Here is a 6,302-nt window from a genome sequence, read left to right as displayed (position 1 = left end):
AATCCAAAAAGTAGAGAGAGAGAGAGAAAAAGAAGTTTCATCCAGAAGCATAAATCATACATAGGGAAGAGAACACGCAGTGGCAGCGTAATGGAATTGAGACTCAGCTGCCCCAGCGAGCTGGATCCCAGGACCTCTGATTTTGGTGTCTGAGTTTCTTGGACCCTGCTTCCTGGTAGATCCAGGGGATGAGAGGCCACCAGAGGCAGGGCTGGGGATTCTGATTTGAGGTCCTGACTTGGGGCCTCACTGCACAACCCCTGTCTCAGTTGAGAAGGGATGTCTGTAGGAAAGGGCTCTTGGGGGAGAAAGCTCCCCCTCCCCACTTCAGCCCTTCATCCCTCCATACATGCCATCCTGTAAGATTTCATAGCTTAGAGTGCTGGCTCCAAGAAGCATGAGGCTCGAATGTTCTAAAAAAAATTTTAGGCATGTCTGAGACATGTTGCCCATTGACCTGCGGCCTCCTTTCATAAACGTAAAGAAAGTGAAACGTGAAAGTGTTAGTCATTCAGTCATGTCTGACTCTTTGCGACTCCATGGACCATAGCCCACCAGGCTCCTCTGCCCAGAATTTTCCAGACAAGAATACTGAAGTGGCTAGCCATTCGCTTCTCCAGGGGATCTTCCCAACCCAGGGATTGAACCCGGGTCTCCTGCACTGCAGGCAGAATCTTTACTGTCTAAGCCACCAGGAATGTAGCTATTCAATAAATTTTTATGAAGTACCCACTGTGTGACAGGCATTGTCCGAAGGCCCTGGGGTTTCAGCTATGGACAAAACAGAAACTTTTTGTTCCCGACTTCACAGAAGCTACAGTTTAGTTAATGATGAGGGAGATAAGATAATTGAGATTTTTATAGTATGTTGGAGGGTAATATATGTTAAAACAACAACAACAAAAAGAAAATAAAAGAGAGGTAGAGTGTTTTGGGTGGGAGGAGTCAGGTTTAATTATGGTAAGGGGACGTTTGAGAACAGACTTAAGGCAGATGAGCATGTGAGCCCATCAGAAAGTGGAGAAAGGTGTTCTAGGCAGCAGGTGCAAAGGTCCTGAGGCATGGTGCATTGAGGGTGTTTGAGAAACAAGGAGGGAGGGCTGGAGGGGAGCTAGGGGATGGTGATGGATGGTGCAGTTGATTGGAGAGGTGACCAAGGGCCGGGACAGGCAGGGCATCTGGGCAGTAGTGAATTCGGTTTCTTCTGGGTCGATAGGGATTGTTGGGGAACTTGGAGCTGGGAGAGATCTAGTCTAGTGTGGTTTTCAATTTCTTGTCAGTCCCTCATTCCTATATCCTGACTACTCAAGATTAAAAAAATCTAGATGGATTTATATGGCAACCTGTACACCACTGAGAACCCATCTTTCTTTTTTTTTTTTTTTTTTCAGGCAAGGTTTTACTGGGGCCCCTGAGACAGCAGGGGGAATCGAGGACAAGTAACAGTTTCCCTTGCTCGCTGGTTCCCTGAGGGTGAAGGAGGGGAGCTTGTTCCTTATATGGAGTGAGGGTAGGAGTGTGTCCAGGGGTGGGGCCAGAGGGTTGGCTGGGTGGTTTGCCCACCCCGCTGGTGGTGTTGAGCTATGGTTTTTCCAGTAGTCAGATATGGATGTGAGAGTTAGACTATAAAGAAAGCTGAATGACAAAGAATTGATGCTTTTGAACTGTGTTGTTGGAGAAGACTCTTCAGAGTCCCTTGGACTGCAAGGAGATCCAACTAATCCATCTTAAAGGAAATTAGTCCTGCATATTCATTGGAAGGACTGATGCTGAAGCTGAAACTCCAATACTTTGACCACCTGTTGTGAAGAACTGACTCATTGGAAAAAACCCTGATGCTGGGAAAGATTGAAGGAGGGAGGAGAAGGGGCTGACAGAGGATGAGATGGTTGGATGGCATCACCGACTCAATGGACATGAGTTTGAGTAAACTCCAGGGGTTGGTGATGGACAGGGAGGCCTGGCATGCTGCAGTCCATGGGGTTGCAAAGAGTCAGATAGGATCGAGCGACTGAACTGAGCTGAACTGGTGGTGTTGAGTGCAGAGGGCATGCGTAGTACCCTGCTTTTGCTCCCGACACCCCATTTTTCTCCCTCCAGGCTCTTCAAAAGTGGCAGTTGGGTGTTTTGGTCTCTTTGTATCTTCTGGGTCCATAATTTGCCCTAACCATGCCTGCACACAATTATTTTTAGTCCTATATAGTTTGATTGTATTTTGTTGCTCAAGGAGAGGTGTGTCCAGTTGCAAGCATTGCAACACTGCAGCAAAGGGTCCCAGGTCCCTCACTGCTCCCTGAGAGACTCTACCCCCTTATTCGTAAGGGGTGAAGGGCCGACAGAGGATGCGATGTTGGATGGCATCACTGACTCAGTGGACGCAAACTTGGGCAAACTCTGGGAGATGGTGAGGGACAGGGAAGCGTGGCCTGCTGCGGTCCATGGGGTCACAAGGAGTCGGACAGGACTTGGTGAGTGAACAACAGCAGCAAGGGGCTGAAGGCCTCTTCTGAAACTTGGTCCTGCAGGACAGGGGCCGTGGACACGAGAGAACCCGTCTTTCTGACAGTCATCTGTGATGCCCTTGCACATTCTTGGCACATGACAAACACGCAAATGTATTAGATGAGCATAGAAGGACATCTGGGTGGACGGTCAGCAAACGGTCAGTGGCGCTTCCTTTGGAGACTGGAATGGGTGTGACAGGTAAAGGGCGATTTCCTCTTTTATTGCTTATCTTTTTTGTACTGTCAAATTATTATTATTTTTTAAAAAGATGTGTTGAATGGATAAAGACTGACCTTGTGTAGGTCATGCTTTTCCGAGTGTCCACCACTTGTTTTATAATGAGGTAGCCCTTTCACACCTGCTCGTGCGGGTCTTGGGACGATTAAGTGTAGTGTCTGGTTTGCACTGATTTTAATCAGTGCGGAGCCATGTAAGTTTCTTAAGGAGAGGCCTGATGGGGAAGGACCTGGGCCTTATGGAGACAGGTGCCTGCTCTAGCCTTCACCTGCTGCTCTGAGCAGGCCCAGCCTCCTCTATCCTCCTGTGCAGCTGGGAGCTGGTTGACTATTCCTTCTCCCCCTGACACACTCCTACCCCAGCCTAGTACCCTATATTTTCCTAGGAGAAAATCAGCCAGCTGCCCCGCACGTCCCTCCGAAATCGAAGGACTTGCTGAGACCTAGGGGAGAAACCAAATCGCCCAGTGGAACTCGGTAGCACCTTCTTCCAGGCAAATCGCAGAGCCTTGTAAGGTCTTTACCTAAGAAGGAGCTGGGGGACTATCTCCACCTTCACCTTAGACATTTCCTGCAGTGTCACCCCCAACGAAGCCCCTGAAGTGGACAGTTGTGGGTTTTGCCTCATTAGCATCTTTTCCTTTTCCTGGTAACAGCCCCCTCCTGTTTTAATTTTTTTTGGCCGCTCCACCGTGGCATGTGGGATCTTGGTTCTCCGACCAGGCGTGGAACTCGTGCACCCTGCAGGGGAAGCTTGGAGCCCTAACCATCGGACTGCCAGGAAATTTCCAACAGCACCCTACTTTCTTAAGGAGTCCGCTGCCATCCCCGTTCCACCAGTTTGAATGCGGCTCACTGCGGCACTCCGACATCTGGCGGAGGGCATGTGGACCAGGCCTGAGCCAATCAGAACACTCCTGCCCTCTGCTGTCAGTGATTGGCTCCGTGCTGGGACTCATGACCCAGTCTAGCCAATGAGAGCCAGACTCAGGTGTTTGGTTTGGACTGTTGGTGTAACAGTCAAGAAAGGGTCTGGGATATGCTCCCGCCCCTCCGTCTTACTTAAGGTGATGCAGATCTTAGTGGCACAGAACAGGGCACACGTTGACTTCTTGTTCATGCCCCTTGTCTGTCTCAGGCAGGTGGGGGCTCTGCTCCTATCTCCCTCTTTCAGAGATGCAGGCTGGTGGAGCTTCCACCACTGGGGACATCATCAAATACCATAGCAGGGGGGAAGGGCACCGTGGAATTAGATGCATCTGACTTCAAGTCCTGACCTTGTTGCTGGAAGCAAGGGGCCTGCTTGGTACTCAGTTATTGCTCAGAGAGTATCAATTTCCCCCTTATCCGGTTTCTCCAAACTTTATTTTTTGTATGTCCAAGTTGGATTTCCAGAGCTAGGCTCAAATGCCTGCCCCTCCAGGATGAGTTCTGAGACCCACATTTCCCAGCACCTCTCCATCATCTTAGCACAGTGGAAGCACATACCAGAGACTGTATGTGCCCTGTCAGTGTCGAGCAAAGAGCTAAGCGCTTGCACGCTAAGTCACTTCAGTTGTGTCTGACTCTGTGACTATGGGCTTCCCTTGTGGCTCAGCTGGTAAAGAATCCACCTGCAATGCGGGAGACCTGAGTTTGATCCCTGGGTTGGGAAGATCCCCTGGAGAAGGGAAAGGCTACCCACTCCAGTATTCCGGCCTGGAGAATCCCACGGACTGTCTAGTCCATGGGGTTGCAGAGTCGGACACGACTGAGTGACTTTCACTTCACTTCTGTGACCTATGGACTGTAGCCCGCCAGACTCCTCTGTCCATGGGAGTCTGCAGGCAAGAATATTGGAATGGGTTGCCATTTTCTCCTCCAGGGAATCTTCCTGCCCCGGGGATGGAAGCTTCGTCTCCTGCTTGGCAGGCAGATTCTTTACCACTGAGTCACCAGCTTTGGGGACCACCCAGAACAGCTTTGTGTGTGCGTGCGTGCTCCGTCACTTGTCATGTCTGACTCTTTGTGACCAAGGAGGTCTCTGCCAGGCTGCCAGGCAGAGCTGTAGCCCGCCAGGCTTCTCTGTCCATGGGATTCTCCAGGCGAGAACACTGGAGTGGGTTGCCATACCCTCCTCCAGGGGATCTTTCTAACCCAGGGATTGAACGCACATCTCCTGCTTTGCAAGGGGATTCTTTACCTGCCGAGCCACCTCCTTGCCCCGTCAGTGTCCAGCAAAGACCCAGGAACTTAGTAAGTGGTATTCTCAGTGCTTTGCAATGTGAGGCACGTAGTAGGTATTATTAGTTGACCTGTCCACAATGTCCAGCAGTGTCAAGCACATAGTATGTTTTTTCCTTGTATCTCTTCCCGCAGTGCTTCTAGCAGTGTCTTTTTCAAAGGTTACTCCTCAAAACACCTCCTCCCAGCCCCCAGCCTCCTGCATCATGGGACCTGGAGTTTGTCACTACCAGGGTGTATTTGCTGAAATGAGTGGGGTGGGGTGAGGGGGCCTTGATGGGGTGGTCCAGGGCTGCACTGCCCCGCTCGGGTCATTAGGGGTCAGCGAGCAGCAACTTGGCTCATGAATTTCCTCAGAGGGCCCCAGACAAAGGGGGAAGTCATTGGTGATGCGGTTACCTTGGCAACCCTTTGTGCTGGAGAGTGGGAGAGAGGTGAGGGGAGGAACCTGAGGGAAGGGGGCAGCTGCTGGGGGAGAGGGCAATGCAGGAGGGGACGTTCCCCTCTAAAAGAGGGGAATGACTTGGTGTCTGGCTTCTGAACAAACTGAAGGAAGGGGTCTTCCCGCCGCAGGAGGGAGGCTGGTCAGGGTGGGATGTCCTGCCTCTCCTCCAGCCTCTCTAGAAATCCTTCCAGCTGGCCCGAGAACATGGAGAGAAAGTTGGTGTTCCGACTTGCTGTGTTACCTCGTGCAAGCACCCTCCCTCTCTGAACCTCAATCTCCTCTCTAATGAAATGGGGATAGTCATCCACAGCGTGACAGTGAGGGTTAGATGATTGTTTGATGTAAGGTGTGGAACAGTGCTGGGACGCTGTTATTCATCTGATGGCCTCTTACTGGCCACGTGGATTTAGGCAAGTGACTGCGTGCGTGCTCAGCTGTGTCTGACTCTTTGTCACGTCATGGGCTGTAGCCTGCCAGGCTCCTCTATCCATGGAATTTTCCAGGAATGGGTTGCCATTTCCACCTCCAGGAGATCTTCCTGACCCAGGGATCGAACCCAAGTCTCCCACATTTCCTGCATTGGCAGATGGATTCATTACCACTGTGCCACCTGGAAGCCCTGGCAACTGATTACCTTGAAATAAGGGTGGGGCATTTCTCCTGTAACATGCTAAGTGGGAGCTCCCAGTGACTGTTGATTATTGATGATTATGGATGTTTCTGCCAGTTTCTTGACCTTGGGAGTGGGGTATGGAGGAGAGGCGTTATTGTTGTGTATTATGGGTCATTATTATGTCGATGGGGAGACTGAGGCTCAGACTTGGGTGTGAGTCCGAGATGCCTTTGAAGGAGATGCCTGGGAGAGGAGGCCAGCCGTAGGGCACCAGCGTTGC

This window comes from Muntiacus reevesi, chromosome 13, assembly GCF_963930625.1.
Source record: "Muntiacus reevesi chromosome 13, mMunRee1.1, whole genome shotgun sequence".
NCBI classification, from domain to species: domain Eukaryota; kingdom Metazoa; phylum Chordata; class Mammalia; order Artiodactyla; family Cervidae; genus Muntiacus; species Muntiacus reevesi.
Note: the sequence above shows the minus strand (reverse complement) of the source record.